The sequence below is a fragment of the Microtus pennsylvanicus genome, chromosome 15 (genome assembly GCF_037038515.1).
Source record: "Microtus pennsylvanicus isolate mMicPen1 chromosome 15, mMicPen1.hap1, whole genome shotgun sequence".
In the NCBI taxonomy this organism is placed as follows: Eukaryota; Metazoa; Chordata; class Mammalia; order Rodentia; family Cricetidae; genus Microtus; species Microtus pennsylvanicus.
The window spans coordinates 21,522,650-21,546,169 of NC_134593.1; the positions used below are offsets into that span (position 1 = coordinate 21,522,650).

Sequence of the window (23,520 nt, forward strand, 5' to 3'; positions counted from 1 at the left end):
ACTGATAATCTTACAATCAAAGTTCATAATGAGCCATTTGATGCTCATTCGATCCCCTCTTCAGTTCCTGGAATTCCAGTTTTTCTATTACAGTAACTTTCATATGTTTATCAAAAGGTCTGATAGCTTACCATCACTGTTCTCTCTCCTCTCTTCTCTCCTCTTCCTCACTCCACACCAGGATATCTCTTCTAATTTTTCAACTGTTGATGACAAAATTTTACACCAAGGTTACAATCTTTGTTGATTTTATTATTTTCTTTCCCTCCCATGGATAAAGATAAGCCATTGCTAAACTTGTTTCTCCTTGTAGTTACCTCTTCCTAACAGCCTCTTGCCTCTTGGTACCAACCCTTGAGCCTTACCTTACTATACCTCTTTCTCCTTCAACCAGTACAGGCAGAAAATGCTTTAATCAGACACCCGAGGGAAGTGTAGCTGGGCGCATAAGGAAAACCTGCTTCACTGGAAAAAGTGAGTAAGTATGATAATTTCTTTTTCCTTCAGTGACTACACCAGGAAAGAAAGCAGAACCGCCAGCTGGCCTCCAACTCTTTATACAGCCCAGGCTAGCCTCAAACTCTTGTTCTTCCTCTGTTAGTCTTCTGAGTGTTGGGATTATGGATGTGAGCTAATGTGCCTAACTTCCAGTATTTATGCCTTTCAGAATGCTTGGAAGATAACTACTTTCTTCCTCCTCAGCAGTTTTGTTCATTGCTATGTCTAGTGTGTTGAACAACATACTAAGCAAACAGTCAGTAAGTTTGATTATCGCCAGGTAGTGGTGGTGCACGCCTTTAATCCAGCACTCGGGAGGCAGAGGCAATCGGATCTCTGTGAGTTTGAAACCAGCCTGGTCTGTAAGAGCTAGTTCCAGGACAGGCCCCAAAGCTATAGAGAAACCCAGTCTTGAAAAATAAATAAATCTGATTATATTTTTTCTCTGGTAATCCAGATCCATCACTGCTTTAAAATTAGACACACACATATACACACTGTATTACTTATATAAGTCTGCCTGAATTGGGTGTGGCGGTTTACTCATGAAAGGCTAAAGTGAGAAGATTATGAGTTTGAGGTAGCCATGGATCGATATAATGACACCTTATCTAACAGAAAAGCCCTTTTCCTCTTCCCTATATTTTCCGATCCTAGTAAATTTCAGTTTTCAATCACTTCATATTATACACTGTTAGCAATTATTTAGAGCTTTTACTTCATTTTCAAATTAACATTCTATTTATAGCTTTATTTCATTTTACATGCATGTACTTTCCTTATATACCTATCTACTCTATATAGTACTTCAAGTATCATATGCATTGTGTGTGCTTTAATGTTGTGTGTGCGGCAGAAAAGTGGACACTGACATTGATGGTGGGGGTGCCACCTGTAATCTTACACTCAGGTGGTATAGGCAAGCAGACCAGTTTACATCCGGCCTTGCCTACATTATGAGTTCGAGGCCAGTCTGGGCTATGTGAGATCCTCTCTTAAAAAAAGAAGTAGACACTATCAATAGACAAAAACAGGCTGCCTTTTTGTCTTCTAAGATGTTTTCCAAGTCTGTGGTCTTTCAAGGGAACTTAGATACAAAGATTCTATAGTTTTTGTTATATTATTCATATTATGTATGATTTTTTAATAAATTGCTCCCTCAATGTTCAGCTTCAAAACAAGAAAGTTTCCTAAAGAAAAGCATATGAAGTTATAAAATCATTTATATGTTGGTAAAAATGTTTCAGAAACAAAGTAATATAAAAACTGTACACTCGTCATTTAAGTCTTGGCATTTTCATAGAAATTTTGATGGGAATCATGTTACATAGTTAATATGAATAATTAGCTTTAGGAAAATCCCTAGTTTACTCTTTACAGAGAAGCAAGGAAAAATTACCCTGGATCTCTGCAGTACTTAAACTATCCCTTGTTGCCTCGTGAAGGAATCAGTGCGGTAGTACACAGCAGAGGGTTGCTGAGGCGTCACAATAAGACCAGAAAAGTGTAACTCATGTTTTCTACAATAGCTTTTCAAATAGCTAAAGTGAGAGTAAGTCCTTCTCTGGCCCCTCTCCACCCACTGTCTTCCAACAACACTAGAGTCAGGCAGCCAATACTGACGCGGGTTCTAGTGGTGGCGCCAGAACAGCAGTTCCATTAGTCATAGCCTCTCGGTCCCGTCCACTGTCAGAGTGCCAGCGTGCAGGGTGTGCACAGGTCTTCCCCCGTGTGCCACGCTGTCAGAGTGCTGCCGTCATTCTACGTCCTTTCTAGTGCACACAGAAGCACACATCAGCATGAAACTATGGAGAAGATAAAACCTCAGCTACAGAATGCTTTGTTTTACCGACATTTATATAGCAGACTTCCTGTTTATAATTTCAGAAGTTTGGCCATGCAGTTCTATTAAAACCTCAGTTGCAGGATAGTTTGAGGATTTTTTGTTTTGGTAGCCACTTCCCAGTTGAGAATTTGTGTACCGGTAGCGGCGGTGGTGAACACCAAAGCAAATAACAGTTCTAGACATCAAAAGTCATGTTCTCACTTTTGGCCATATAGAGAACCATCATATGTTATTTTCCCTGTTAGGTATAGTCATTATTTGACTAAATTATAGTTAGTGGAGTGCATGGAATGATGTCTGTTATTTTGAGACCCCCCCCAAGAGACTTTCCTTCTGGGCTGTGAGTGTAGCTCAGTTGGGACAGTGGTTACCTAGCATGTTCAAAGCCTTGGGCTTGATCACTAACACCTCTAGGTAGTCAGGGAGTTCCAGGTCATCTTCGGCTATATAAATTCTAGGCCAGTCTGGGTTACATGAGACCTGTCTAAAAAACAAACAAACAAAAACAACAACAACAAAAAAAAACCAACCTTCAAAACTCTCCTTCCAACATACTAAAACAGAAGATCCCAAGGAAGTCTTGGAGCATTCAATTTTAAAAGGCTAAGTGAAGAAGTGCCTTCAAAACTCCTTGTTGAACTATTGGTTTTCTTCAGGAAGAAACAAATATGATATATAAAATATATTCAATGTCCTTATAGCACACAATTTTGGTGAGTACCATTTATATTATAACACGTGAATGTATTTCCAGTTTAGAGGCTGTGGGTATGTGTAAACATTCCTTCCAGGAGGGGTGTGATGCACTTAGCCACACTGACTCTCATTGCTCATGGGTTTTATTGTGGACAAGCACCAAGGAGTGTAAAGGCAGTTTGTGTGTTTATAGTAACAACGGTGAAATGCTACTCACTATAAAAACCCTAAAACAAAGGCTGGAGAGGTGGCTCAGTGGTTAAACACTCGCTGTCCTTCCAGAGGACTGGGAGTTCTGTTCCCAGCACTCACACTGTATTCCGGGCTTCAGGGACTCTGACACCATCTTCTGACCTCCATGGGCACCCAAATATACTCACACATACACTTAAAAAATAATTTAAAAAAATAAAACGTCATTATAAAACAAATTTAAATCTTAAAAGAAAATCTAAGAAGAAAGTAAAAATGAAGTCCCAAATCAAATCTTTTTCTTGGATTTGTTTAGTATGCAACCATCACTGGTTTTTGTTTTGTTTTTTGTTTTTTTTTGTTATTTTGTTTTTTTTTTGTCTGTAACAAGAATGTTAAGAGCCTCCTCTACTGAAATAGCCAGGTAGGTATATCGGAGCATACAGTTCTCGATTATACAGCTATTTTTCTCAGCTCTCCTAACAAGCTGATTGCGTGGCCCCGCAGTGCCCTTCTTCTCTAGCATTCTATAGGACATGATTGCAAGTCTTAGCGGAGCCATGCTGCGCTGGAAGTCATCGTTAACTTGAACGCTCCTTCAGCTTCCAAACTGAGAGCTGCCTAGTAGCAACTTCAAGATCTAGAAACGCTGTGTTTGAGGGAAAGTATGTGCTGGCACATGCTGATGCACGGGTCTGGAGTCAGAGCATAAGTTTTGAGAGTTGGTGCTCTCCTTCTACCTTGGGTTCCAGAGACTGAACTCAGGGCATCCGTCAAGCTTGCATGGTGAAGCTTTTACCCAGGAGTCATCTGGCAGGCCCAAGAATAGTCTCTTAAGTGCTAATTTTCAGTAAAAATAGAATTTTTTTTTTAAGATCTAGGAACTTTGTCTGCTTACATATGTTCATGTACCACGGGTGTTCCTGGGACCCTCTGGAACTATAAGTCCAATTAAATAGTTTTATAAGTTGCCTTGATCATGGCATTTTATCACAACAATAGAGAAGTAACCATTACAAACTATTTTCTAGATAACTTTCCTCTTCGCAAATGTTTAGGGGCTGCCCCTCCTCACCCCTGGCCAGGTGTGTCACCCACCCACATGACATGTTTCTGTTTTGTTATGTCTATGTTTTAGAAGTGTTAGAATTAGTGTTCTGTCCCTGATCCTTCTGAGTTCTGGATTCTGATTCATGGGTTTGGCCAACAACTCCACTTCAACGTCTAATAAAGACTTCTGAGCTAGACATTTAAAACACATCTTGTCTCTTCTATAATTCATTTTTTTCTCTGTGTCTTGTCAGATGTAAGTTTCCCAATTTTAATCAAGTGATTATGTTTAAAATCCGACTTGAAATCGGTATCCTCCTCCTTGTGCTCATGTCCCTTCTCAGCAGTCAGCCCTCGCAGTAGAGCCTGCTTCTGTGCTGCTGTGGCGGCTGCTCTGAAAAATCTCCTCCTACTTCCCCAACTGAACTCTTTCTATGTCCCATCAACGATGAATAAGGAGAGGAGGGGGAAAGTCAGACAACAGAAAGAACCTAAAAGCACTGCTTCATTTCCAGTCCCCAAACACCACCCCAGCTACCTCTTAAGTACAGGGGCAGCAAGTGGCAAGCACTTCCCCCTCCCAGCTCTCCCAGTTATCCTCCCTCCCCCCTTTTTCCCAGTAGCAAGAGCAGTAGCTGCTAACAGAGGTTACTCTTACTTTAATAATGTTTTTCTTTTTCAATCCTATACCTGTTTGACCAAATCCTTCTCCTTCCTCCATTCCCTTGCCCTGAAATAGGGCCTCACACTATGTGGCCATGGCTGGCCTGGAACTCACTAAATAGACCAGATCGACCTCAGACGCATAGATTCACGTGCCTCTGCCCTGTCTCCTGGGTGCTGGGATTAAAGGCATATGCCAATATTACTTGGCAAGGTACAATCTTTCTACTCTGTGGCAGGCAGCTCTTGAAATATTGAGCAGCTCCCATCAATATGTTTCTCACATTTAGAACAAAACCCAAACTTTTCTGTGGCCTACAATTTTTGTGATTAAACCTATTTCCCTAGTCTCATCTCCCATCTTTTCCCTTATAATTCATTTGACTTTTAAAAAAATTATTAATGTTGTTATGAGACTGGAACCAGGCTTATATCCATGCTAAGTAAGCTCTCTACCACTGAGCAAGACACTTGGCCTGTTCTCCCTCTGTCTTGAACACAGTGCTCTCCCCTGGGCCTTTGCAGAAGCTATGCTCAGTATCTAAGTTGCCTGGGTCTTTGCCTAGTTCACTAGCTCTCTGTATTCAGTTCTCTTCTCAAATTAAGATTTATAGCCTTCTAACGACTCTGTCTAAAGCAGTGGTTCTGAGCCTTCCTAATGCTGTAACCCTTTAATACAGCTCCTCATGTTGTGGTGATCTCCAACCTTAAAATTATTTTGTTGCTACTTTATAACTGTAATTTTACTACTGTTATGAATTGTGCAGTAAATATCTGATATGTGACCCCTGTGGGGGTTACAGTCCACATGCTGAGAATCACTCAAAGTGTCCCCTGCCTTCTAGTTTTTATCTGGGTTCTCCTCACCACCACTCCCTGTCACACTCATCTGTTTCATCACTGCAGTACAAACTTTATAGAGGCAAAGGTGCCTGGCACAGGGAGCAGGCGCTCAGTAAGTTCCAGGAAACAGGTAAATTGCATGTATGCAGCAATTGCAACAAATGAAGAAGGAAACAGACCAAAGTAACTGCAAAGAGGACACCACACAAGTCACACAAGTGACACATTGCAGTTTCACTCATCTAGAACATAATAAAATAAATGAAATAAAAATGTACTTCAAGATGTAATAGAGTTTCAGAAAACTAGTGAGAGAACAAGATCTGCAGAAAGTGTTCAGAGAAAACGGGTATATAATCTTGAATGCTGGTTAAGCCATTTTTGTTGTGTGAGTAGGATAAGGTCTCCTGTAGTCCAGGCTGATGCTGACCTTGATCTCCTGATCTTCCTGCATGTACATTTTGAGAGCTGGGATTCTAGGCTCCCATAGCCAGCTGTGGGATAAGCCGAAGATCATAAGAAATGAAGGAAAAACCTTTTCAGACTTCTGGGCAGAACACACAATCGCTTAACAGGAGGAGGACATCATGCTGACCTTCTCCTTCCTCTAAGCAATATTTATCAGAAAGAGAAAAAAACAGAAAAAAATTACATGTTTTTTTTTTGGTGTGTGTGTGGGTCCAGACAGGGTTTTTCTGTAGCTTTGGGGCCTATCCTGGAACTTGCTCTGTAGAACAGGGTAGCTTTGAACTCACAGAGATCCGCCTGCCTCTGCCTCCTGAGTGCTGGAATTAAAGGTGTGCGCCACCACCACCTGACAAAAATTTGCAGTTTTCAGCAAAGGCAGCACAACCCTAAACTGTTAATCTAAGTAACCATCACCCAAGAGTTAATGAAAACATAGCCAACACAACGGTTCAGTGAGTAAAGGTGCTTGCTGCCACGTCTGACATCTCAGTCTGTTCCCCAGGACCCACATGGTGGAAGGAAAAGACCTGACTCCTGCAAGCTGTCCTCTGACCTCCACGTGTGCACCACGGTACACGCACGCGCGCGCGCGCGCACACACACACACACACACACACACACACACACACACACACACACGGCAAATACAGTGCCTGTGAGCCTATGCTGGGGAAAAGTAGCCAGTGAAGAGCAGAAATGAAGCAGGATGGGGCTAAGGTTTGTTGAGAACATCAAAATTTTAAATATAGCTCAGAGCCAAACCACCAATGAAATTAAGATTACAGAAAAGAACCAAACATTATAAAACATCTAGTAACCACACTTTTCATGAAGGTGACTCTAATTTTGAAACATGCAGATATAGCATTTTTTTTTACTTTCAGTATGTAATAACTAAGGTTATTTGTGGCACAGAAATATTTTCCTATATGCTCAGCAATTTCTTCAGTTTCTATTCAAATCTCCACCCATGAATTTTTGGTCATATTCATAAAGGACATATCAAGGCTTATGCGTAATGTAAGACTTTGTTTACATGACGAAGAAATACGTGTTTTAATTGACTTTTGAAATATTCCTTTCAAAAATAAACTGTAGAACCTGGGGAGATGGCTCAGTAGGCAAGAGCATTTGCTGCCCAAGCAAGAGGACCTGAGTCTGAATCTCCAGAACCCATAAACTGGGTGTGACCACACTACCTCTAAACTTGTGTTGACACGTAGAGACAGCAGATCCAGGCAGTCTTGCCAAAAAGGCCAGCTTCAATGTTTAGTGAGAAACTGCCTCACAAATCAAGGTAGCAAGCAGTAAAAGACAGCCAACACTCTCTCTGAGCTCCACAAGCTCATGCATGGGTGCACACACAGGTGCATACCACAAACACTCCAAATTGTATTTTGAACTCAGAAAGGTAAAGGAAAATAACATAAGGAGTTTGAGTTATTCTAGTTAATGCAAAGACCATACTTGGCTCTTATTACCAGTAGCTAGAACATTGCTGCTACTAGCTAGTGTGGTTAGGTTTATTGCGGAGTTCACTGCTGTCCTTTTTCAGATTTATGGAAGTTAGGTGCTGGTTAATCTCATCACGGAGCTCATTCTCTTCCTTTGCCAGTCTATCCAGACGTGCGAGGAGCAGCCAACCAGCATTAGCATTTTCCTTACTCTTCCACAAATTGTCGGAAGCTTTATACACAGACTCACCAAATCCGTTGCTTCTCACACATGGTGGATCAGGAAAATCAAATTCATTTGTCTCCTGAAGTTTGTAAAACAGTTCACACCATGAGCTCTCAGTACTCTCCAAGCTCCCAGGGGAGGCTTCAGTAACTTAGGTCTAAGTTGGCAAAGCGCAAAGCCCATTCCAGATGTTTAAAAAAATCCATCCTCACACTTCTGCTGCTCTAGAACCACTTCTGGTACCCAAATCTGTGATTAGTCAGGGTTCTCTAGAGGAACAGAACCTACAGAGCGAATCTATGTATGTGTATGTATAGAGTGGCTTACAGGCCATCGTCCAGCAAGGCCAACAAGGCTGTTTACCAATGGAAGGTCCATGAATCCAGTAGTTGTTCGGCCCGTGAGGTTGGATGTCTCTGCTGGTCTAATGCCAGCGAAGGAATTGACTTGCTAGGGAGTGGAAGCTGGCAAAGAACAAGAAAGCTTCCTTCTTCCACGTCCTCTAGAGGCTGCCAGCAGAAGGTGTGGCTCAAATTAAAGATGGATTTTCCCACTCAAAGATCTGGATTAGAAGTGGATTAGAAACCCTCCCACTTCAAATGGTTTAATTAAGAAAAACGATTCCCTCACAGGTATACCCAGACATTTGGGTTTTAGTTAATTCCAGATGTAGTCAAGTTGGCAACCAGGAATAGGCCATCACACCAGGGTAGCAAGCATTCTGGCGTGTGGAAAAACAGCATGTGCAAATCTGTGTGGTAGAGTTTGGTTGAGGTCCCTCCTTCAGGATGGCATTATGTTATCTGGAAGTGTTTACTTAAGCTCCCCTGGGCTGCCTCCATGGCAGCTGTGTGAAGTCACAGAGAAGTTGAACTGTCTGGGGCCCGATAACAAAGTATGTTAATGCAATGTGAGTGCCGTGTGCATTAAAGACATCCCTGCTGTAGGAGACTTTAAAAACAAAAGGACTTAAAAAAAATCATTAAGTGATCCACAAAGGGCTCATAAATATGTATTTGTCCACTATATGTATATACTTGATTTCTTAAAGATCTACTTTTATTATTTTTAACTGTATTTTGTGTGTGCATGCACACGCATGCACGTGCATGTAAGTGCCACAGAGGCCAGAGGTATCAGATGTCCTTGGCATTGGAGTGACAGACAATTCTGAGTTTTCTCAGCAAAGGTGCTGAGAAGCAAACTCCAGTGCTCTGGAAGAATCGTACATGCTCTTAACAGTTGAGCCATCTCTCCAGCCCCTGGATGTACTTACTTAAAAATGTACATATTATGAACTTATAGTGCTTTTGACTCATAATTATGCAACTATAAGAGTATTTTTATCTCCTTTAGAATATGAATTATTAAAATAGCCCAACCACTATTTCTATCTCTAAAAAAGGAAGCATATTTAACCTAACACTAAAGACACATAAATAATAGAAGCTTAAAGAGAATTATAAAAGATACCAGTTTCTAGAGGTTATGTGATTTACCTTGATTATTCACATAAAGGTGGTACTTTTAGTTCCCTAGACATAGTTAAGCCCATTTGTCAAGTAACGGTTGATTTGAAAGAAAAACAACTCAGAATGTACTGTAAAAATGGGAGGAGTACATGCAACTCTTAGGATTTCTTTTTCACCAATAGTTTAAGTCTTTTCTGTCCATTTTGATTTTGAGACAGCTATGTTCTGTAGTACATTCTGGCCTTGAACTCCTCTCAAATGGAGGCTGTTACAGGCACTAGACACCATGCTTGGCTCTTTGTGGTCTTATGAAAGGAGCAACAGAGTTCTCTTTATTCTCAGACAGCAGGACTGATGTTATGGTAGCCAGGAACAAAGGACACCATCACTTTAATTTAGCTTCTTTAAAGCTCCAGACTTGCCCTAACCCTGAGTATTCCCAGAGTTCCTGGCTAACTAGATAGCCTCCTCCTGGCTTTAGCTACCACCTACATTTCAGAGACCACAGAGAGCCAGACTCCAGCACCCCCTGGGAAAGTTTAAATGATGTTCTGCTTCTCCTGCCCTGAGATCGGAGCCTCCTCTCCCACCCAGAGACCAGAGCCTGTGCAGCTCTTGCCATCAAAGAGCTAATGGCTTCTCTTGGAATCATCGTTCCAGTCCTCCTGTCTCTGGGCACACGGCAGAGGGTCTAGCACGTTCTTTCGTAGCTCCCAGTTCTTTTACATTCCAGTTTTTAAGTCTCTAGGATCCTGACAAGGCAGGTGACCACCGTTTCCAGTAAACACCTTCGGGTTTTTCCTTTCTAAAGGTTTTGAGCTGAGACATCACAATAGTTGACTCACAGAGTCGCCCTTGGAAATTCTGTGCTAAATTTTGTTGATTTGTAGGAGAGAAAAAAAAAACATCGCTTTTTTCCTATCAAGAGGATATCTGTTCACCCTGAAATGCTAAAAATAAAAATTTAGATTCAGGCACTAATACAAATTCCTCAGCATGATTACTCTGAATAACGAAGACCTGACCATCTATTTGTCCAGCTTTCTTCCTACCACCATCCATTCCCACATCTATCTAGCTGACTGCAGGCCCCAGTGTGCACTCCGCTTTGTTCTCTTAGGATGCTCTTTTTTATTCTTAGCTAACCTAACTTAGGCCACACAGGAAAACATCATCTTTCTTTCAAGAGACATGCCAGGTCACACTACTTATGGGAAGCTGTGCAGGCTAAAAGAGCTCACTCAACTCTTGCCTCTGGCTGGCAGCCTTACCCTCTAGCATATGCCTCCTAGATTTCTAAAGCTGGGGCTGGAGAAGAGTGTGGGATGTAAATATTAAAATCATGAAACCCAAACAAGCAATGACTTGTGTGGCGTATTTACACACTCGTGAAGAAATGCAGGGTATAATACACACGTTTCCGTTGCACTTTCTTGGAAGAAATTTGGTGATAAACATGAAAGGTATAATTCCACCAGGGCAGCCTTTTGATGCTAGATAAATGTCATGCACACCTTCCTGTTATAGAATATTGTGTAGGGTCATTGTCAGCATTTACATTCCCCTGATGTCATTCTCTACAATATGGGTATTCTATGCTTCAACTCTCTAGGAGAGACACTGGGTCTTTACTCCTGGTTCAGTAACCTCCATCCAAAAGGCAGTTAATGGTCATGACAGTTCCCAAATTCTCCATTTACTCCGGAAAATTCTCCATTCACCTTGTTCTGAGTTGTCACCTGAACAGTGTCTTACTTTTTTTTATTATTTTATTTTATTTATTTATTTTTTTTTTGAGACAGGTTGTGTAGCTCTGGCTGTCCTGGAACTCAACACGTACACCAGGCTGGCATCGAACTCACCAAGATCCGCCTGCCTCTTGCCTTCCTAGTCCTGAGATTAAATGCCTGTGCCACCACCGCCTGGCTACAACACATATTCTAAAAACCAAAGTTTTCTTTCGGAAGACTTAATTGTTGCTTCTTAACAGACAAGAGATCTTTTCTGTAATAGGGCGGACTGATCCTAGCGAAGCGTATTTCCCTGTTCTTAACTCACCTACCTATAAATAGCGCTCACCGAGCTGACTCACCAGAACCCAGAGTTTCCTCAAAATAGCTCGTAAGGACTGCTGGAATTGAGTTGCTCCAGTGGTGAGGACTCTGACCACACACCCACCAAGCCGGGCCGTGGAGCCCAGCCACAGAATGGGTTCCTAACCACCTGGCGCCCAGAGGGCGGGTCCGGCGAGTGAGACCCTAGTTCCTCGGACCTCTAAGTCTGGACTCAGGATCCAGCTGGTGACTAGACTCAGCCTTGACCGCACAGAGCCCTCCCCGCCCTGTAGGAGCAGGGAGCCGCAGGGGGCTGGCACCCGGCACCACCCGCGCCCACTGAAAGCACAATGGGGCGAATCGAGGGGTCGCCTGGCTCCAGCTTCAGACCCCCGCGCTGGCCTCCCAGTTGCTGCCAAACCACCTGATGACCTCAGACGACTACTCAACCCTCTCAGGGTGCCAGAAGCTGAGGAGCAGCCCTGGGGGAAAGAAAACGGAAGTGCCACCCCCTGCAGGCAGGGTGGTGACGTCACCCCTACAGTCAGCCTGTAGCGGGGGCGGCTGCCCGTCACGTGATCCACGCCCCTCCGAATCCCGCGCGCGCGCTCCCCCCCCCCCCAGCCAGACTCCCACCTCTCCCGCCTCCTCTCCCCAACTTTCACCCTCCCAGTGCCCGCACGGCTGTCAACAGCGCCAGCTCCGCCCTCTTCCTTGACTCCGCGCCCCCGCCAAGGCGACGCAGCGGTCTCCCTAGCTCAGGTCCGGCCCCCGGAGCGCAGGGTGCCCCCTCTCCCACCCTGCCCCCAAACTCCGGGTTCGCAGGGTGCGTGGGCCCCAGAGTCCGGGGCGCGGTGGCAGCGGCAACAGAGCGCCTCACTGGTTCCTCCCTCCGAGAACCAGGCGGACCCTGCAGGTCTGCGCCCAAAGCGGAGCCAGAGGCACACACGGCCTCCTGGGAGCCCCCTCCCCTCACCCCGCGGCCCGCCCTGCACCCCCTAGCCCTGCCAGCTGAGCTTCGTCTCTCCTGGGGGCCGTGCACAGATCGCCGCCTAGAGCCCCTCACTCATAACCCCCTCCCCGTGCGCGCTGCTGGGGTTACAGATTATTTTGGCTGTTCCTGCTGCGCCGCGTTCTATTTTCTGCGTCCCCCCGCGCACGATTCCCTTCTAAAAGTGGAGGCTGGAGGAGGGAGAAAAAGAAGCCAGTGTTGAAAGGGGCGGCGCGCACTGACCTGTCAGCGGCGGAGGAAGACCCCTGGTCCGGGCAAGCTCTCCAGCCAGCGGGGGCACTGGAGCGCAGGGCTCGAGCGGAGCGGTAGCTGCGCTCGACCAGGTGTCCCCTAGTCGGGTCTGCGCCGCCCCCTCCCTCGGCGTAGCGCTCCCCGCCCCAAAGCCGGGGACCAGGGAACCCCCCAGCTCGATTTTTTGTGCAGTTTCAGCAAAGCTCCGAGGAAGTTGGTCCTTTTGTTCCACTATTTATAGATTGCGTCAACATTGCGAAAAGAAGAAGGCGGAGCGGTGGCCCCTCCCCCGCCCCTCGGCAGGCTCCCTGGAGAGAAAAGCCCCAGCACACGACCTAAGTACACAGCGCGCCAGCCGCCCGCCCCCGGCCTCCTGCTCGCCACGTCCCCCTCCCCCAGCTTGGGCCCGGGCGCTGCCAACCCCGTCACGTGCCCTCTCGGGAAAACCAGCTCCCCCGGGCTGTGCGCCTCCCGCCCGGTTCCGTGGCAGCGGCCTCCGCCCAGCTGCGCTCCCCAGCTCGTGGCTGGGGTCGCGAGCCCGGGTGGTGCGCACGACCTGGGTACGGGCACTCTCGCCACCCGACGGGGGATTCTCGCACGCACGCCTCGTGCGGAGTGGCCCCGAGCGTCCTGCGCGCTCTTGCGTCTCTACCCCCCTCGATCTCTGGGAGCGCCACCGCCCTGCTTGCAGAGTGCGCGCGCGTTTGGGCCTCGCCTGGGAGCCCAAGGCCTGGACAAGTCCCTCTGCCCCCCTCGTGCGGCTGCTAGGCGTTGGGTGCTAGGCCTCGCTGCCAGCACTGGTGGCCAACAGGCGTGAGGGGTGCGGGGGTGGCTCGCCACCGCTCCCAGGCAAAAGCGCGGGGCGCGGGAAGCGCGGGAAGGACGTTCGCCCTCCGCAGGTGCAGCTAGCTTTGCGCTAGCTTTTTTCTTGCTTAAAAACGGAGGAGTTTGCAGACCCGATCCTTGACAAGGGGAATACAGTTATTGAGGACTTACTGTTCCATCACAGGGGTGTTTGAGGCAAAGCATTAAAACTTGCCTTCCCTCCCTCCCGCCCCCCAGGACGACGTGATAGGCCCCCTCCAAACCCCGAAGTGAAACTGAGCTCCCTGCTGGCCTAAAGCCTAGGCTGAGCTCGGTGTAAACAAGAAGGGCGGTAAACACACGAAAGGAAGGCCTCACAATAAAGGCAAACACAAGTGGCTAGTTTAAGCGTAATTAACTTCCGTGGCTTCTGGTCCTTTTCCGAAGTGGTTGTCTTAGAATGCAGTTGGGCTTTTCGAGATGAGAATAAAATAAGTTAGCCACCAGATCACTGGTTCAGGAAAACAGGCTGAGCTGAGATGAGGACAGGAAACGTGCCGGACCTTTCCCGGCAACTGGAGAGTGACGAACAATCTAGAAGGACCTCCCCTCCACCCCAAGTTCGGGCCACCAGCTCTTGTGAGCGGGGCCCCAACACTTTGAGCGAAGCTTCGAAGTTGAGTAGAGGGGCGGGTCCAAACCTGGCAGCGCTTTCCCAAGAGCCAGTTGGGGATGCCATAGGTTTGCCTGGAGTTGGGAAACCTTTCCAGATTTAGGCCCGCTTTCTTTTCCTTTTTAAGGGAGACGACCTTAGATTCTAAGGATTAGAACGTGACTTTCAAGCTTGTCGTGTGTGTGCTTGCTTAAAAAAGGAAGCGAGACAATATAAAGCGAACTTTTGTAGTGGTCGCTTCCTTTCCCAAGCTTGGAGCTGCAGGCCTGACAGGCTTTGGTCGCCCACTCCTGGCGGTCTGTAGAGTCAAGCGCTGAAGCTCATTTCCTTCCGTTGTCTTTGCAATTTATCCAGTGGCCCTAGCTGCTCACCTTCCCGCCTTTCTACCCCGATCTGCTTTCAGCATTTGGAAAACAAACCTCTTAAGAAAGTAAATTCGTTTCTTTGACAGTTTGACGGCAGCAATATCTACAAATCACGTTTCTTTGCCTTTATTAAACAAGTCAGGGCCTCTTGATCCTTCCCACCCTTGCAAGAATCAGAGCTTGTCAAGGCACGGTCATGGTTCTGATCCCCTGTCCCCTGGCTAAGTCTCAGTGTCTGGGCTATTTTGTCAAGACACCCGCTATCTTGTTCCACGTTGTTCTTTCGCGGTCTTCCCAGCCGCGGAGAAGGGGGAACGAAAGTAAAACGAAAGCACTCGGAGCGCGTCCGTCGCAGCCACTTCCCTCAGGGCTTTAGACGTAAGCCAGAGTGTGGGGTCACGAAGATTGGCCGAGGTGGGGGTAGGCTGTTCCTGGAAGAAGCCCAGGAGTTGCCAGGATCTGTCCTGGGCTGCAAGGCTTCCCCCACCTCCGGAAAAGCAGACGTGGATACTATATCAGTCTTCCTTGGGAAGTGGGGTATGGGTCTTAAAGTTTGAAGACTGTTTGGGACCCTGCAGAAGTAAAGTAGGGTGGCACAGAAGCGAGTTTGGCTTCCGGTGGCAGAACCCTGCGGAGTCTTGGCTAGGAGAGCCAGAGCTCGGCAAGGTCGCGCAAAGGCCTCTTGGGACTCAAGGCCCACGGAATTCTTGCTCCGCTGAAATTGGATAAGCACTCCGCCCACACGCAAACAACCAAAGTTCTACACAATTTAAAAGACTTAACGAAACTCGAGGGGGCATCCCTCGTCCCTCCTGGGAGTCTCTGCAGCCACAAAGGCAGCCTCCACAAGTTTGAAAGAGGCGGGTGGGCGGCCTTACAGACTGAAGATTTTAGCAGTTAAGGGAAGGCATCTTCACGAGGTGAAGGTAACCAAACACAACTGGTGTGCTCAGGAATGGCAGCTGGTGTCAATCTGGTCAGCTAAAACGTGTCCTTGCTTCCCCTTCTCTCCCCCCACCCCCACCACAGAGAACCAACCCAGACAGATCCGCCTACGAGCCTCTCACACTGGCTTCACTCTAGCCCCACCCCCATACTCCCCTTAACTCACTCTCTTACTTTCCTTTATTATTTACTCTAACACCTTTGTCTGTAGGTCCGGACAAGTGCTAGGAAGAGCCTAAGTCAGTCGAAAGTGGAAACCGTTTTCTCGAGGGCTCAGTTGGCTCACCCACACCTGATGAAGGACTTAGCAGACGGCCATTACCCCTCCAGCTGCTCGGAGGCGCTTTCGCACTGAGGTCATTCGCTCTTTAAAACCGGAGACAGGAGTCGTGTTTGTATCTGCATTGTTCAGACGAGGCTTCGCCAATAATTTATTTAACCACAGGACTCCAGAAATGGCCTTGCCTTTCAGAGCCGCGGAATGGAGTTCTCTAGGTCGAACCTTGAGAAGGCAGAGTTGACTTCCAGCTAATGTTTTGTCATTCCAAGTGATGAGTTGGTTTTTATTTCTACCCTCGTTACCACATTGGTAAATATCAGACAGCCCTAACTGAAAAAGGAAGGCCCACTCTACCCACATTTCTCTCCATATTGGTGAGGCGAATTTCCCGTGAGATAGACCCTTAGGCTCTCCTTCTTAGCCTTCCTTCATTTCTTAAAAATAAAATTACTCAGCGAAAGCTGGTTTTGACTCAAGAGATTATAAAAAAAGGTCTGCGTTCACCAAGCTCGCCTTTTAGTTTCGTATATGGCTACTTTTCTCACTCTCTTGCAAGTGACATTTTCGTGAAAGGGTTCCCTAGGGTGTTGCAGCTAAAGCAGGCGTCTGTAGTTATGAAGTTCGTCTTCCTCCTCGGTTCCCTTTAAACAAACAGCACGCTCAAAAAAAAAAAAAAAAAAAAAAAGCCCGTGTCTTTTTTTTAAATTCAAGACTGTCCGTTTTATAGTAAAAAATTACAACAAATGCTTTGACTGAGCTAAGATTAAGATTTAAATTCACAAACTTCTGTCCCTTTATGTCATCGAATGCCCTATTCTCTGAGTTTGCCACTGGAGCCCGCATCAGAGACCTTGATGTGGAGTCCAGTTTGGAAGCAAATCCACGCCTCTCGAGGTGAAATGGGAGCATGCCCAAGCGATGGATCTGGCTTTAGATTTTATGAGGAATATGATCTGGAAAAGGGAACGCCTGTTTCAGCAGGCTGCATGCTCTGTTATAGTCCTCCTAGAATTCTTCCTGCAAACAGCGCGCCTGGCCTCGACCCACAGGGCCTCAGGCGACCTCTGGGCGCTGGGCTTTCAGTTAACCCCACAGCAGCTAGCTCTTGTCGCGGCCTCAGCTGGGGTCGCTAGCCGCGGCTGACTTTTTAACCAAAGGAGAAAGTTTAAGGTTGTAGAAAGGGTGTCCTGAAAGGGACTGGAAAAAGGGAGAGTCTGCGGTTAGCGCCAAAACCTCGGACACCTCGCGCTCACTACGAGGCGAAGAAAATTCCCGTGGGGGAAGCACTAGCGTTCCCGAAACTTTGCCAAACTCTCCACAGTCCTGGGGTAGCGTTCCCACGTCCGCCCACCACCGGGTTCTTTCGCAATCGAGCCTGTGTCTGGCGAGGACTTCTGCACTTCTGCTGGGCTAGGGGCTAGGGAGAGGTGCAGCAGTCGAACCCTCAGTTTCCCGCCTGCTCAGCCCAGGAAACCCCGAAGCGGTTTAAAAAAGGCGCGGCGCAATGGGGCATGGGGAGGGTGACACGGTTCACTCGCTGTGGGGGTAGGGTTGGGGGGGGGCGGGTGGGACCAGAGGGGAGCAAGCGGTGGTGGCAGGCAGTCCAGGGTTTCTGCTCTAGGGGGCTGCTTCCAAGCAAAACGCGGCGAGGAAAGGAAAGGAGCCCGCAGCAGGGAGCCCCTGAACCGGGTTAAATCAGGAGAGTGCTCGGGCACCCGCTCGCTGCCGGGAGAGGAGAGACTCCCCCGTGGGCTTCTCCCGGAGTTGGGCTGGACCGGTGCCTAGCCCGGGGCACCGAGGTCGCCTAGTCGCCTTCAGAGCACAGAGGCTGTGCTTTGCCATTCAATGTGGAGGAGAGGGAGGCTCGTCGAAACTAGCACCCCTTGCCTCGAGGTCCTTTGCTCCTCGGAGAGGGAAAGGGGTCTTGGCAACCAGGAGAAGCTCAGCTGAAAACAACCTAGAGTTTTCAAGTTTGTAAAGTGACCCTAGAATCTTGAAAATCTCACAAAACTACGCCCATTTCCCCTTCCAGGAGAAAACCAAAGCAAACCTAAAGTCAGCCCTCCGGGGTGGCACACGAACTTTGCGTTCCCACCCCGCCTGCCCCTGCGGGCCCCGGGGCGACACTTTTTGAGTAGCGGGCTGTAGGGTGCCCGCACCGGGCTCAGGGCCGGTCACCGCCAGGGAATCACCGTAGGAAATGCTTCCTCAAGCTTTCCATCACCCAGTCAAAACATTTGGTTGAATCTGGAGATAACTTTTTTTGGTAGTCCAGAAGAAACAAAACCCCAGCACAAATAGAATCACTTTCAAATTTGCACCAGACAACCATTTCCCCGGAACTATAGTGAGATCCCCTTCCCCCATTAATTGCAGGAACTGAAAATTTGAAGATTTACCTTCTTCCTTCTCATCTGATTCTCTCCTTTTCCTCTCCCCTTTCTCCACTATTAATACCCCCTGCATCATGCTTAGCCCTCTGAGCTTAGATAGCCTCTATGCCGCATTTTATATACCCTCACAAAAACGACCAGGGTTTTGGTTCGTTTTACTGCACAACCATGGAAAATTATGCATTGTTTGAGGGTGAGCGCGCGCTCTCTTCCTTCCCTCCCCCAACAACGATGCGGTCCCAATTACAAGCTTGGTCTCCTCTCCAATATAGACAGGGCTTTATTTCTGCGGGGACTTAAAGGACTAGGAGGAAATCACCAAGCGCTAAGACACAGCTCCACTTTTATTTTTAAAGACAAATATCAACCTTAAACGCTGTAATCAGTTTTTGAAAAACCTTAAATATTATTAAGTATGGATCTTTTCATTAACTTTGACTATTTTTCACTTCCAATAAGGAAGTGTTAAAAACGAATTATTGCGAATAAAATTAAATTATGTAAGCTGTACATCTTAGGTTTGGAGGAAAAAGATGGAAATTTCAGGGTTTTTTTTTTAATAAAAAGATGTTTTACGGAGGGCAGTTATTAGTATGAAATAAAATGCATACAGCTAGTCCTATCAGGTGCCTGCACGTAGTAGGTGCTTACTGAGCATTTAGTCTCCTTCCCTCTTGTTATTTCTTTCTGCCCTTAGAAATGTTGGCAGAAGATACAGGCTTCCCAGTGTCTGAGGAAATTATGCTAAACTTCACTTCTGGTCAATGTACTCTCCACTCACATAAAAACTCACCAAATTCATCCAGGGAATTTTAATAAGATATTAAAACTTAATGGAAAGAGCTAGGCAGAATAAAAGTACTGTGATTGCATACATATAAATCTGAAACACGTTAAATTAATTCGACTTTTTCAGTGGCAGTAATAGTAATAGTATACCTTCCCCTATTTCCTTAGTAGGGAACGAAATTTGTGGGTTGTTACTCATTTCTAGCCTCTCTGCTAGAGCAGCCTTTGCCCACTGCTGACCTATCTTGCCCTTCTATCTGTCAGAGTGCAATTTTTAATCTTTAAGCTATTTGGCTGATTTTCTTTTGATAGAGGTTTATGTGCATTTTTAAAACATAAAATCAGAAATTGGAGAAAACGTTTGGCACCCACGAGCGGAGAAAACCTACCTAAGCGCTCCTCCGCTCCTCCTGTCCTGGGTGCGGAGACACTGGAGGCTGAGAGCTTGCAGGAGTCACTTGGTAACATCGCTCAGGGTCATCTAGTCCTGGATCATTTTCTTTTTTTTCTTTGCGGCCCATTCAGGGCAGTAAACAGACTAGAAGCTGAGTTTCCTGGCAACTTTGCACTGCTCTCTAACTAGCATAGAATTAACACAGTTTGGCTTTTTTTTTTTTTTTTACTTTCTGCAGACTTTCCTGTCCCAAATAGTTGAGTAATAAAAAGTGTTCCGCCCCACTCCTTCCAAATGACAGGGCGGATATAGTAGGTGACCTCTTCGTGCAACAGGTCTCAGTGCTCTGGATCCGGGATAGCCCACTCGGGAAAGAAGAGTCGAACTTAATCAACGTGGAACTCTTTCGAGATGCGTGCTTGGACGCAGTGCATTTGTCTCAAACAGTACACCGAAGTTCGCAACGTCACGTGGGATAAGAACTTGAGGTGTCAATTTTTTCACACACGCGCGCCCTTACGAAATCTGTTCACACACTGAGGGGCGCACTGGCAACCTCAGGACCATCTCTTTTGAGGCTTTGCTAGTTCTAGAACAGTACATCACACACCAGCTTTTTGAACTTTCTCCGGTCTCCACTCCAGTGATCTGCAACCCGAGGCTCGGCTGTGACTTGTCCGGAGTAAGGTGCGAGAGTTTCTACTAGCTCAGAACCTTGAGCGCCGCGAGGCGCGGCGCGGAGGTCATGGTAAGTTCAGAGCAGCATGTCCGCAGAGTAATTGGAAAAAAACCTGAAACATTTGAGTCATTCACGCCGGAGTGCTGTCAAAGTCCTCAATGCGCGAGAACCGTGGATCCCTGTGCCTTGTTCAAACTGGACGCCGCGCGGGGAGGACCACTACACAATTACATACGGTCAGTTGGGGTCCTAGCATCAGCGTGACCCAGACATATTCTTCTTTTTGCAAACTGAGATTTGAGCTCATCCCTGGCCTCTACCCGACTCGTACAGTCCAGGTTGCTCTGGAAGGACTTCCCACTAGAGTTCTTTAGAGTCCGAACTGGTCGTGGCTGCCCGAACCGAATAGTGCTCTTACCTCCCTGCCTGGCACCTTGGGCGCTCCGCTGCCGTGCAAATATCCGGACGGAACCAAGGGCACATAGAAGCGACAGCCAGCCGAGAGAAACCTATGTGGCTCCCACGCAGCGGTATTCGAGTCGCTTGGCCCGAGAGTGAGGGGCTCATAGGGGAAACTGCTTTTCAAACTTCATAGCTCAAGGAATTCTGGTGGGAAGAAGGGAGAGGGCGGGAAAGAACTGTCTTCTGCCAGTCTTGGCCAGTCCGCAGAAGTACTGGGAAGGTTACAGAATCCCTGAAGCCCACCGGGAGGGGGAAGGGAGCCTTGCCTGCCCCCAGGCAGCTAGACAAGGCAGTTAGCCTAAGCCTTCTCGGTTCTGGAGAAGGTCTGGCCTAAAATCCTCTCGGATGAGGGCTTACCCGGAAGCCTCAGGCACCAGACTAAATTTAGGCAGAGAATTCAGGAGGGTATTTCCAGGACCCAATAGCTCCTGGGCAGAGGTTAGCTCAAGTTTCTTCTTTTGACCAAGACTTACCCAAGTTTTCCAATTCTGCCCACCGCCTTCTTAGAAGCCTGTGTTTGGGGCTGTCCAAATACATTTGAAATTTTGTTCTCTCCTAGTGAGGGCTGGGTACGGGCCCACTTTCCCTTATAAATACAAGCAAGTAGTTACTGAGAGAGTGTGTGTTGTCTCACTGCTGAAATGACCAGGAGAGGTCCTGCCTGTTTTGGGCAAGGGGGTTTCCTTCTTGTCAGAGGCCTCTATGGCCCACTTGGAAGGGAGACCCTAGGAGAGACATGAAAATGTCCAGCAGATAGGACTGGGCCTCTGTGTGTGTGTGTGTGTGTAGGGAGGGATGGGTGTAGTATTATGAGCACGGGCCCCTTATTCCATCCAGCCCTGCTAGCTTATGCCCGAAATAATCACACGGAGATCTGTATTAATTAAATTGTTGCCTGGTCATTAGTTCTAGCCTCTAATTGGCCAATTCTCACATCTTGATTAATCCATTTCTAATAATCTGAATGCCACCACAAGGTCGTGGCATACCAGGAAAGATTCAGCATGTCTGACCTTTGGCTCCATGGCTGCTCTCTGCCTGCCTCCCTCCTCCCAGCATCTAGTTCTCTTCCCCCCCCCCCCCAATCTAAGTTTTGCCCTATTAACTAGGCCAAGGCAGTCTCTTTATTTAACCAATGAAAGTAACACATAGACAGAAGACCCTCCTACACCAGATGGGGCCTTAGGACAGTTCTTGCCCGGTGTCAGATGTCTGGAGCTAAAAGGAAGAGTGGTGAGCCCATCTAGAGGTAGAGAGTGCTGGGCCAAAGCCGATACCAAGCTCAGACTGAAGTGCATATGCTCCCGACCACTGAACATACTGTATTTTAAGCTTCTTTTCCACTTATCCACCCTTTAGTCAATTGTTCTCCTCTCCCCCTACCACTTGCCAAATGTAGGTAATTCAGCTAACAATTGCATCATCTATTAAGAAGCTGTGGCATGGGCTTGGGCACGTGAACAAGATAGCTCTGACTGCACAGTTGACAATCCAGATTCTTTTGTTTTTCCTAGACAGCAATATTGAAGAGTTACTATGAAAGGAGATAGATAGGCATAACCAGGGTGAAGTGAGGATGGCTAACTTCACTTTGGTCTCCTTGGAACACAAAGACCGCAGAGTGGAGATGCAGGGGAAGGGAGGGGATTCGCCTGTGTCTGTAAGTTCAGCCTGGGAGCTCCATAATGCCACAGGAGGTGAAGCTGGGAGGGCTATGATGCGGCATTGGGCCCACAGGTTTGCTTTCTACAACTGTGATAAACACCACGATCAAAAACCATCAGGTTATAGTACAGGAAGTCAAGGCAGGAACCTGGAGGTGGGAACTACACAGAAGGGTGCTGCTTAGTTGCTTGCTCCCCTTGGCTTGTTAAGCTTTCTTTCTTACAGAACCCAGAGTCATCTAACTGAGAACAGCACCACCTACAATGAGCTGGCCCCCTCCATGGCAATCACTAATCAGGAAAAGGCCCTACAGCCTTGGACTTGCCTTGCCTACAGGCAATCTTATGAAAACATTTTCTCAATTAAGAATCCCTCTTCCACGATAATTTCTAGGTTTGTGTTGGACAGACAAAGATGTTTGGTTGCAGGAACGCGAGAAAGGCAGCCTGTCACCTTTCAGCAGAAGGAAGAGAGCTCACAGGAAGTAGGGTGAGCTACAAAACCTCAAGATAGGATCCGGTGACTCACTTCCTCCAGGGAGGCTCCTCCTCCTCCAGGTCCCATAACCTTCCAAAGGATAGCCACAAGCTGGGGGAGGGTGGGCAAGGGTTCAAATACATGGGCATGTAGTTATACTGTGGGTATATATGTCACATTCAAAACACAACATGGCCAAAACAAAACAAACACCACCACCACCACCACAAACTCCACCAAACCAAACACTCCCCTGCCCCCAGCTCGTGGTCCTTGACAGGATTGAAAGGATGTGGTGCTGTCCTCCAGCAAAGAAAGATAAGAGGGTAAGCACACAAGTATGGTTAGGGAGGTAGCTGGGGTGTGAGAAGGCTGATGGAAAACCCTCAGAGTGGGTAGAGATGGCATAGGTTAGAGCATACTATAAAATGTGCTGAAACAGGTCTTAGAAGTCTATTTAGATCTAGGATTATACTGAGGTGTATCTATCCAGGTTGTTTTTGTCTCCCGTTTCTTAAACTTGGAAGACATCCGGGTAAGTTGTTAAACTTGTACAATTCACTTTGCTCCTCTAGAGGCAGTTTTTTTTTTCTTAGAGGTGGAGCTTGGATTTTTCCATTAAAAAAAAATAAGTCCCTAAATCTTGTCTATCTTGGAGGCCAGAGGCCGGAGGCCCAAGGAGCGTTGGATCCCCTGGAACTGAAATTAGAAGTAGTTGTAAGCTGCCCATGATGGGTGTTGGAGCTGAACTCAACTTGTGTCATCTGCAAGAGCGGTATTCACTCTTAAATTACTGGGCCATTTTTTTTTTCCAGTCCTCTCAAATGAACTTTGAACAAAAGGCCAGCGCTCGAAGAAGAAGAACTGCTAAGGCTGAGGGTGACCAGGA

General features: G+C 47.0%; 1 long non-coding RNA gene across 4 annotated transcripts in view; it reads right to left on the reverse strand.

Moving 5' to 3' along the window:
- The window catches only part of LOC142836002 (uncharacterized), a 59,888-nt gene extending 46,843 nt beyond the window's left edge, over positions 1-13,045 (reverse strand). For 3 of the 4 annotated variants that reach the window (XR_012907980.1, XR_012907979.1, XR_012907978.1), the window contains exons 1-2: positions 12,697-13,045; positions 132-203 (exon numbers count right to left, since the gene is read on the reverse strand). This is a non-coding gene — a long non-coding RNA (uncharacterized LOC142836002). Of the gene's footprint in view, positions 1-131; positions 204-2,121; positions 2,370-12,696 lie in introns of those variants that run through there. The other variant, XR_012907981.1, reaches the window with a different exon arrangement.
- Between the last annotated feature and the right edge of the window lie 10,475 nt (positions 13,046-23,520).